The sequence below is a fragment of the Etheostoma cragini genome, chromosome 5, assembly GCF_013103735.1.
Source record: "Etheostoma cragini isolate CJK2018 chromosome 5, CSU_Ecrag_1.0, whole genome shotgun sequence".
Lineage (NCBI taxonomy): Eukaryota > Metazoa > Chordata > Actinopteri > Perciformes > Percidae > Etheostoma > Etheostoma cragini.
In genome coordinates, this window is record NC_048411.1 from 6,985,590 (window position 1) to 6,996,548 (window position 10,959).

A 10,959-nucleotide genomic window follows, 5' to 3' on the forward strand; every position below is an offset into this window, starting at 1 on the left:
GACAAAGTTCTTATTGTAGGGGATTTTAATATTCATGTGGACGATGAGAATGATAGCCTTAGTACTGCGTTTATCTCTTTTTTAGATTCTATTGGCTGTGTTCATAAACCTACTCACCGTTTGAACCACACCCTCGATCTTGTTCTGGTGTATGGTGTTGAAATTGAACATTTAATAGTGTTCCCACAGAATGCCTTTCTATCTGACTACTGTTTGATTACTTTTGAGTTTATACTGCTGAACTACACGCCATTAGGCAAAACCTTCTATACAAGATGTGTATCTGATAGTGCCGTAGCTAAATTTAAGGATGTGATTCCATTAGCATTTAATTCATTACCAAGTCACAAAGTAACGGAGGACTCCTATGCTAATTTTAGTCCCTCCCAAATCAATCATTTTGTTGATAGGGCAGAAGGCTCGTCGCGAACAACACTCAATTCTGTTGCCCCTCTAAAAGAGAAGATAATAAAACAAAGACAGTTAGCTCTATGGTATAACACTGAAACTCGCAAATTAAAGCAAATATCACGAAAATTTGAGAAGATTTGGCGTTCCACCAAATTGGAAAATACTCGTTTAATCTGGCAAGATAGTCTTAAAATGTATAGGAAGGCCCTCTGTAATGCCAGAGCAGTGTACTTCTCGTCATTAATAGAGGAAAATAGGAACAACCCCAGGTTTCTTTTCAGCACTGTAGCAAGACTAACGGAAGGTCACAGCTCTACTGAGCCAAGTATGCCCATAGCTCTTAGTAGTAACGACTTTATGAGATTCTTCAATGATAAAATTATAACTATTAGAAGCAACATTTGCCAGGATCTGCCTTTAACTGGGACTGACTTATCTCTAAACTCAGGAACGTCAGAAACAGCTGTAAAACCAGATATATGTTTAGACTGCTTTGTTTCACTTGACCTTTATCAATTTATTTCAATTATTTCTTCATCTAAACTATCAACCTGCCTCTTAGATCCCATCTCGACTAGGCTACTTAAAGAAGTTTTAACATTAGTCAACACTTCTCTACTCTTTATTAACAGCACTTTAAGGTAGCTGTAATTAAACCTCTTCTGAAAAAGCCAAACCTAGATTCAGATGTTTTAGCCAACAATAGACCTATATCTAACCTTCCATTTCTCTCTAAGATTCTTGAGAAAGCAGTTGCCAAACAGCTGTGTGACTTTCTGCATAACAACAGTTTATTTGAGGATTTTCAGTCAGGATTTAGAGTTAATCATAGTACAGAGACAGCACTTGTGAAAATTACTAATGACCTCCTAATTGCATCAGACAAAGGACTTATCTCTGTACTTGTGTTATTTGATCTTATTGCTGCATTTGATACCATTGACCATCATATCCTATTATAGAGATTGGAACATTTAATTGGCATTAAAGGGACTGCTCTAAGCTGGTTTAAGTCTTATTTATCGGATCGATCTCAGTTTGTCCATGTTAACGATGAGTCCTCCATGCACGCCAAAGTTAGTCATGGAGTCCCACAAGGATCTGTGCTCGGTCCAATCCTGTTCACTTTATATATGCTTCCTTTAGGCAATATTATCAGGAAGCACTCCATAAACTTTCCTTGTTATGCAGATGATACTTAATTATATCTATCAATCAAGCCGGATGAACCTAATCAGTTAGCTAAACTTCAAGTGCCTTCAGGAAATTAAAACCTGGATGACCTGTAATTTTCTAATGTTAAACTCAGATAAAACTGAAGTTATTGCTCTGGGACCCAAGCACCTCCATGACGCATTGTCCAAAGAGATAGTTACTCAGGATGGCATCACCCTGGCCTCCAGCACCACTGTGAGAAATCTTGGCGTAATCTTTGATCAGGACATGTCCTTTAATTCCCACATAAAGCAAATTTCAAGGATTGCCGTTTTTCACATACGTAATAATGCAAAAATCAGGAATATCCTGTCTAAAAATGGTCTCTCCTTTGTTTCTGTTTCAACAGAGATTATGTAGTCAGCACTCATCAGAGGGGCCATTGTTGATGGCATTGCTGCAAGATTTGGAGGCAGTTGATTCTATGTGCTCAGTAAAGGAGATTCAAAATAAATCCATGTTGTGAACAACCATTGCCTTTATGATTTAGATGGCACAGTTTAAATGGAATTAAAGGTGCTCTAAGGTGTGAGATGGGGGGTTAATTCAATTCAATTCAATTCAATTTTATTTATAGTATCAATTCATAAGAAGAGTTAACTCAAGACACTTTCCAGATAGAGTAGGTCAAGAACACACTCTGTAATTTACCCAACTGGACCAAACAATAGTGATTGCCCCAAGAGCATTGTGGAGATAATAAGAATATTTCCAAACACTACACTGTACAGTTTTTTCAAGTATCTTAAATCTCAGAGTAAATCACCTCCATAGTGCAACATTACAATATTACAGTTTGTTGTGTGTTTTCTAGCTGTTTTAGTCATTGACACCTGTTGTTGCACTGTTTTTTTTCTTCTTCTGAAACAAAGGACAGCAACAAAGATACTGAGGGGCATATTGCTAAAGTTGGCTCAGTCTTATAATGAGTGCTGTTAAGGATTTGCAGTACTGAACTTTTGCACCCCGATCTGTGGCAGATCACTGTCAAGTTCATATCAATAATTCATCTCACAGCTCAACCCCTTCCGTGTTATGAAACAAATCTTGTTAGGAAGTGCTGCCAACACTATTTCCATCTCACTACCTGACTTTATTTGTAACTGTTGGAAATGATTAGCTCAGTTCATCTACATGAAGCAGCAGGGACAGGAAGAAAGCTTGAATCTGCCATGTAATCTGAAAAATGAAGTCTCCCCACACTGTCTTACTGCCTTTCCAAGGGCTGAAATAGATGAGAACCAGAAAGAGTATGGCCCTTGCGCTTTATCCTCGCAGTAAGACTCCTATACAGCCTCCTCTGGTTTATGTGGAACAACCTAGAGCTGTCAGAGGCTCAGAGAAAAGATCCATGGAGACTCCTTTCCCTCCCCCTCTGCATCCCCCCCCAGGTTGCAGCAAGCAAACAGTAACCTTTTCCGTCAATGACAGAGGCTAAAAGCATCGGGGGGTCTTGGAGCCATCATGTTTGACTTCATTCATATTAGCACAATTTTGGGGTTTTTGTCTTCTTATCAAGGTGAATAATTACATGCCTGGGGATATTGAGCACATGATGAACATTCATTAAACATTTTTCATAATGCTCAGTTATCCATAAAACCTTAAAAAGACAAGTTAAGACATTAACAAATCAAACCACCACTTGACACTCCTTACAGGAGACTTCAAATGTCTCAGGTCTTGATCAAACTGCTCCAGTTTAAACGAGATTCAGTCACCAGAGTACGACAGGTCTAACAGTTCCCTTTTATATTAGTTTGCTAATGAGGTCCCAGTGCAATACTTTTTAATGAAACCATCCAGGAGGCCAATTGTCCATAACTAATTATCATATGCTAATTGGCACACTAAAGGTCAGAATGAGGAGTCATTTTGTTTGTCTGCATCTCTCATCTGCATCTCTCATTTGTTTTTTTCTCTGTGCGTGCATTGTGTAAAAAGTGCTTTATCGGTGTAGTTATGGGTAAAATATGGCACAAATCAAATGCTTCTTAAAAATCATTACCACTGCACTATCTATAAACAACAAGAATGTATCTGCATGTAAGTGAGTAATTTGGAAATGTTAATATCCAGCGTATAATGACCTTGGTTGTGTACCTCAGAGAAAACAATAGCTTTGACTGTTCTACAGTCTAACTGATGTGTGATTATTATTTTGACCACAGCATCTTGCTCTGTCTACGTTGGTCTTGATAAGCCAGCAAACTAATTCTTAATGCAATATTGCCCATTATTCTCATTGTCATGCTAGGTACTCAAAAGTATGAAATAGAGTGATAAAAAAATCTCCCATAGATCCCACTGATCTGAAAAAGAATAAATCAAGACGAATAGCACAATATCAAATTACACTCAAGAAGGGAAGAACATTGAGTGGCACCTGGCAACAGACCATATTGGTTCAGTTCTGGTTCAGCGTGCCAGAAAATGGGACAGGGACCACAAACAAATATAAATAACTTCTATTGCTTTAGAGATTGCAGCTGACCTGCTCTGCACACGAAATATAGCAATGGGTTCAGAGCACATCACAAAGGAAGGGGTCCTGGGAAAAACTGCTACCTAGTGAGAAATACAACACCAAGATTGGTCTTGTGAGACTTCTGATTAGATGGACATGTGAATCTCAGGATAAGGGGCGGATTAACGTGGTCAGGGAACCCTAGGCTGCTCTTTGTGTGAAGCCCCCCTTAATCATTGTGCTTTACTGGAAAATGTATTTAGTGCCATACATGGTCAAATAAGGTGAACTGACACACACAGCCAACAATTACCACCACACCACATAGGTCATTGCAAACAAAATACCAATACAAACAAGCATAAGGCCCAGTCATTAGAAGCCCTGGCAGTTCAACCAAAACTAGTAAGTGGAAAGAATACCAGACATGGAAATGTAACTATAAACAGCATAGCAGCAGAATTACCTGGATTCACAGTTCTGCTGGTAATCACTTTTAGCTTTAGAAACCAACAGGTTCACAACATCATAGCTGTGGAAAAAGTGTTCAGATTTTTTACGTCAGTAAAAGTACTAATACCCTACTGTCCTGCCTTGAAAATGTTACTTAAGTAAAACTATGCAGGTATCATCAGGAAAATGTACTTGAAGTATTAAAAGTAAAAGTACTGAATGTAGAAAAATCCTCACATTTAAACAAACCAAACAGTTCTATCAATCAAGTCTTTAATCGGCTAAACATTTCAGGTGGACGTGTAGGCCAAAATATTATGGAGTAGTTTAATTTATTATAAAACTTTGTATTGTTTAAACTAAACCTATATGTGTTTTGAGAAGAAGAAGTTTTAGTTCATTTCCGCCCAGTATTTCCGCTCTGTTTGCACACATGGCGGACAAAAAAGACAGATGTAAGTGGATGAACGAGGAAACAAGAGACTTTTAAATTAAATTTATATGAAACTCGTGAAGGAAATGGCCAACAAAGGTTATGATAAGCCGTGGGACTACCTCCGGAGTAAGTGGAAGGCTCAAACAGCAGGACATGTCTCAAAAAGAGTTTTCTTGCAGCGGTGCCGGAGGGAAAATTAAAGGCAAGTTGCATCTGCATCATCAGAGCAATGTGTTGATTGCGGTGTTGTTTCTTATCATAGCTTAATATGTTCCTATCAGCTGGCACATAAGCACTATTACAACCTGTGCAATATTGATCATTTGTTGGTAAGACTGCGCTTTCCATTTGGTCTAGCAAAACTTTGTTCGCATATTGTTTGCTTGAATGTTGTGCGATTCAGTACAAAAATGAATGGAAACCCCTTAAAATGTCAAAAATCTATTCAATATACCAATTTGATCTCAAAACAGTACATGACGTCAGTACGCACAGGTTTTTATTCGCTTAAAAGCCATTGGATGGAAACACACTTTCACCAGTGTTATTAGCATACATTTTTTTTACCAAACTTCAGATAATTCAATTGAAGTGGATGGAAACTAAGCTATAGATGTGTCATTTAGATAAAAGTCTAAATTATAAACTGTTGAACAGATTGAATGTCAAAATGCTGTGTAGTGATGGCAATAGTGTTTATTAGTGTGCATTTATTTATTTTTCTAGTTTGTTTCTCAGATTTGTCCATGTTGTGCTGTGGTCCAGAGATGGTAGGCTTTTTTCTATAGTCAGCTATAACTTTAAAGGAATGGTGTTTTAAATTGTAAAATTATTTTACAATCATATAACATATAGTTGTTATATAATAGTTATTTCTGTATACAGGATGGGACAGTGATCTGTCTTCAGTCATTCTCCTCCTCCACTTGATTCCTCCAACAGCCCAGGGGCAGAAAAGGCCAGGCAAGGTGTCTGCATCCTAAGCTAAGAAGTACCTTGATGTGTTCAAGAACGGTATGGCTATGTTGTTGGGCTGTGCAATTAATTGAATTTTGATTTCAATTTCGATTTTAGCTACCAACAATCACCAAAATAGTAGAAAAAATGATTGTCAGAAATGTTTTGCCATGATCTGTTTTGCAAGAACACTCTTATTTTGTCTTGTGTTCTGAATTATGTGCATGCGCACATCTGCACGGACACATCCACCAAAGCTATAAACTCTCTCAGCCTCTCTCAGGAAGGCAAGTTGTGTGCATTTCATCTGTTGGAATTTAAAAACTCATGTAAAGATGTCAGAAGGAGGGCAGCCACAGCAGCAACTGGTGAGCAAAAAATGTAAAACCAACTTGTTATCTGGGAACAGTTAGCTAACCCTGCAGTCCCTCTGCCTCTGCCACTCCGCTGTAGTAGACGTTGTTTTCCCCCGACACGCAGTATTCTCTTACTGTTTCCAGCTTAGGAGTGAATAGGCCTACTGCTCAAAACCAACATGAAAAAACATAGTGACGTTCCCCCAGCGTTTAGTTTAGTTGTTAAACTGTATGAAAAATAAGCAGGGACGTTAAATCACCGGTTTCATGTATTCAAATGAAACCGAATCGAATTTGATGTATTCAAAGGTACCTTTGTGCTGTATTTTTCCATAGGTAGCTAATATATTATTGTTCATATTTTGGCACATTTAGTAATGACTGTAGGCTAGTAGTGCTCATAGCAAGAAAAAATTATTATGTAAGAGGCACATTGTGTTATGTATGGAAATGTTCATTAGCTGTTTAACGTAGGGTGACCAGACGTCCCCGGAACGGGCACAGTTCCCGATTTTGGCGACCTGTCCCCGACTGGATCTGCCCCCGGAAATGCCTCTGGTTTTTACTGTTACTGACAGACCCGAAATTGGAATGAAAGAAAGAAAATACTGACAAAACGTAGCAGATGGTCGAACACCCTACAGACGCAGGCTCAAGGCAGCCAGAGCCAGCGGTGCTCAGAGATGTTTTAGAAAGCCATATTTTACGAATAATCACTGGTTATTTACATGGAGTCTGGTGGGTTTAGCAAACGCAATTTCGCGGAATTTTAGGTTTTAAAAAGGATCTTAATCTTTAACAAAAAAGTCAACCACCTTAGAAATCCTTTCCAAAATGTTGTCAGACACTTAGAATATTAATCTGAGTCTGTTAGCAGCAAAACAAGCACTTTTATGAACGTAAATACAAGCTGGACAATTATCCTATTAACTTACATTGTAGCTTGTTTCTGCCGACTGGAGCCATCTCGTTTATTACTGCATCAATGTCAAAGGAAAATATGTCCTCAATAGTTTTAATGTATCTGATTCTCAAGGAGCTGTTGCAGAAACAAGCCTTGAGCAATAAAGCAAAAGCTGTCAGTAGTTCAGTAAAGATTAGACCATTATGAAATATTGAGACTTTGTATCTTGAAATATTAAGACTTTCTATCTTGAAATATTAGGACTATAAGGACTTTCTTTAGTAAAATATTAGGACTTTCTATCTTGAAATATTAGGACTATTAGTCCTTTCTATTTAGAAATACTAAGACTTTCTAGCTTGAAATAATAGGACTTTCTATCTTGAAATATTAGGACTCTCTATCTTGAAATATTCCCCTCTGAGGTGTAGTGGAGTGGAGTAGGAAGTAGCAGCAGGGGTGGGTCTAGGATCAGACCTTGAGGGGGGGGGGGGGGGGGGGGGGGGGGGGGGGGGGGGGGGGGGGGGGGGGGGGGGCTCAGCCCCTAATGAGAACAGCTCTTGGTCTAGTGTCCCCATTTTAAGTTTTACAAAAGTAGAAACAGTACTTGTTTTGGAGGTAAATACGCTTCTGAGCTGAAAATGTCCCCGGATTTTATCTGAGAAACTGGTCACCTTAGTGTAACGTTATGTATGATATCTGTAAACCTGAACAGTAGTAAAACAGATATTATTCTGTTCCAAATTTCTGTGAGATAAACAACACTAAAAGATTATACACTGGACACTATCCATTATATCCAATGATTGAGTAATTGTGTTAAATAATCATGATTTCAATATTGTCCCAAATAATCGTGATTATTATATTTTGCATGATTGAGCAGCCCTACTATGTTGACCCCTGGAGGCTCCCACACCCTTCTACCAGACAATACTCCTTTTTCTGCCATGAGCACTGTACATACTCGCATATAGATTACCTTATATTTCCTCCAACCAGTACTCACCTGAAGGCCAAGATGGCCTCAAATCACATTACACAAATAACAGACTAAACAGTTAAGGAAGGAGGACGTTCTAATCACAGTTATATAAGTCAGAATGTTCTATTGATAAAAAAATTGGACCTGGACAAAATATAAGATGCTAAACTTGCAGTTTTCAGAAATTAAATAGGCAATACAGTTGTTGAAATTGAATTTGATAATACATTCTCAGATCAACTGGCTCCATTATTATTAGAAATGTTCAACCACTCATGCAGGCTTCGATTTCTTGGATTTAGGTAAAAAAACCTTGAATTGTACATCGTACCGCCCAATCTTGCTCTTATCCATAGACGGTAATATACTCGCAGGGGCCCTGGCCTGCAAATGGAGTCGGTCATGCCCTCAGTTATGTCGGAAGACCAGACGGGATTTATAAGGGGGAGGCATTAATGTCTAATGTTAGAAGACTTTTCAGCACCATTTACACCCTGCATTCAGAACCGGAGGTTGTTATATCTCTTGATGCAGAGAAGGCTTTTCCTAGGGTGGAGTGGGCCTACCTGTTCTCCTCCCTCCAACAGTTTGGTTTTGGGGGCGGATCTCATTTCCTGGATTTGGTTACTCTACTCTTTCCGTTGCTCATTAGTTTGTACAAACACTCAGCGCTCTGGGTCCTTTCCTCTCTTTGGCGCTACTCGGCAGGGATGTCCACTTTCTCCACTCTTATTTGCGGCCACTATTGAGCCAGGGAAGGGAATCAAGGGGATTCAGAGATGGGGCAGAGACTACAAGGTCTCGTTATCTGCCAACAACCTCCTTTTGTAAATCCGCGACCATTAGTCCAGCATCCCACTTGTTGTCAAGTTTAGCGATTTCTCGTGTTTTAAATTAAACATCTCAAAAAGCGAGTGCTATGCTATTAACCAATTAGCTGTGAAGTTACCCCCATCCTCAGTCCCCTTTAGATGATCTAGTTCAGAATAAAATATTTAGGCATTACAATCACAGGATCCATCCGGGCATTACGAGCGCAGAACTTTACTGCTTTAACGACAACAGTCAAGTCCAATTTGCAGAGGTGGAGACGTCTACTGCTATCCCTGGCCGGAAGAGTACATGCTTTCAAGATGAGTATACTTCCTAGATACCTATATATTTTCCAATGTCTGCCTATCTTCTTATCCCAGGACATTTTTCACAGCCATGGAAAGTATTATCTCCATGTTTATTTGGGCTGGCCATCTCGCCAGAGGCGGTAGACCACTTTTGCAGAAGAGCAGATCCCTTGGGGGTCTTGGCCCGCCTAACCTTATTGGTTACTAGGCTAGAACAAAATTATGCTTTGGTTTACCTCAGCTTAGAGCAACTGGTGTCTGATTGAGGCCGAGGCATGCTTCTCTTCTTCACTCCAGGCCCTTGTTGGCAGTTGCCTTCTTTTTTCCCCGTTGCGTTGTACTTTATTTTATCTAATCCTATAGTAACTGGCATTCTGAAAATCTGACGCAACTCCTATTGCGATAACCATTCATTACTTCCTGCCAAAATTGACCCTAGATTTACATTTTTTGATAGCAGTGGCCTCTGATATTTAACGGCTGTTTTGTTAGCTTTGAGCCATTGCGTAATTTTTCCTCCAGCTGTGCTTAGATTTATTCAATTTAACCCTTGTATTGTCTTCACTGTTGGGACCCTCTCGTATCCCTCGGGTCAAGTTGACCCGTGAGTTATATAAAGTTTTAAAAACAATTCTGAAAAAAATTGTTACTTCATAATCTATTAACAAATATTGTCAATATGTCAATTTCCAAAAATTAGATAATGTACGTATGTTTAGGGAATGCAATCAGTCTCTACTTGAAAAATAATTAAAAATGGAAGTGTAATTTTTTTTGTCATAAGGTTATAATTCATGTTAAAAATACACTATGTGATCATTCTTATGTTGGAAAAAATATAAGTGGGCATATCCAGAATAGTTTTCTGAATTGAGTCAGGAATACATGTCCATCCATCTTCATTCGCTTATCCGGTATCGGGTTGCGGGGGCAGCATCTCCAGAAGGGGACCCCAAACTTCCCTTTCCCGACCCACATCAACCAACTCCAATTGGGGGATCCCGAGGCGTTCTCAGTCCAAGTTGGAGATTTGATCTCTCCACCTACTCCTGGGTCTTTCCCGAGGCCTCCTCCCAGCTGGACGTGACTGGAACACCTCCCTAGGCCAAGGAGGCCTCCTTACCAGATGCCTGAACCACCTCAACTGGCTCCTTACGACGCAAAGGAGCAGCGGCTCTACTCCCAGCTCCTCTTGGATGACTGAGATTCTTACCATATTTCTAAGGGAGAAGCCAGCCACCCTCCAGAGGAAACCCATTTTGGCCCCTTTTACCCTGGATCTCGTTCTTTCGGTCATGACCCAGCCTTCATGAACATACGTCAGGGTAGGAACAAATATTGCCCCGGTAGATTAATAAGCCTTTTATTAACCCGCTGCTTTGTTTTGAAGAATTGTTCATTCTGAAAACACAAAATGGAGACTTATATTGTACTATGTTGTAAATATTGTTTGAACGTTGTATATGCTAACCACATAGCACAGACAAATTGGCAAGATTGCATGGTACCTTTTTGTCTATGGTCATGCGTTTTTGTGTGAAAATCCATGTCATCTCCACTGCTGCCCTCGGTCTTCGCATATACACTCACCGGCCACTTTATTAGGTACACCTGTCCAACTGCTCGTTAACACTTAATTTCTAAGCAGCCAATC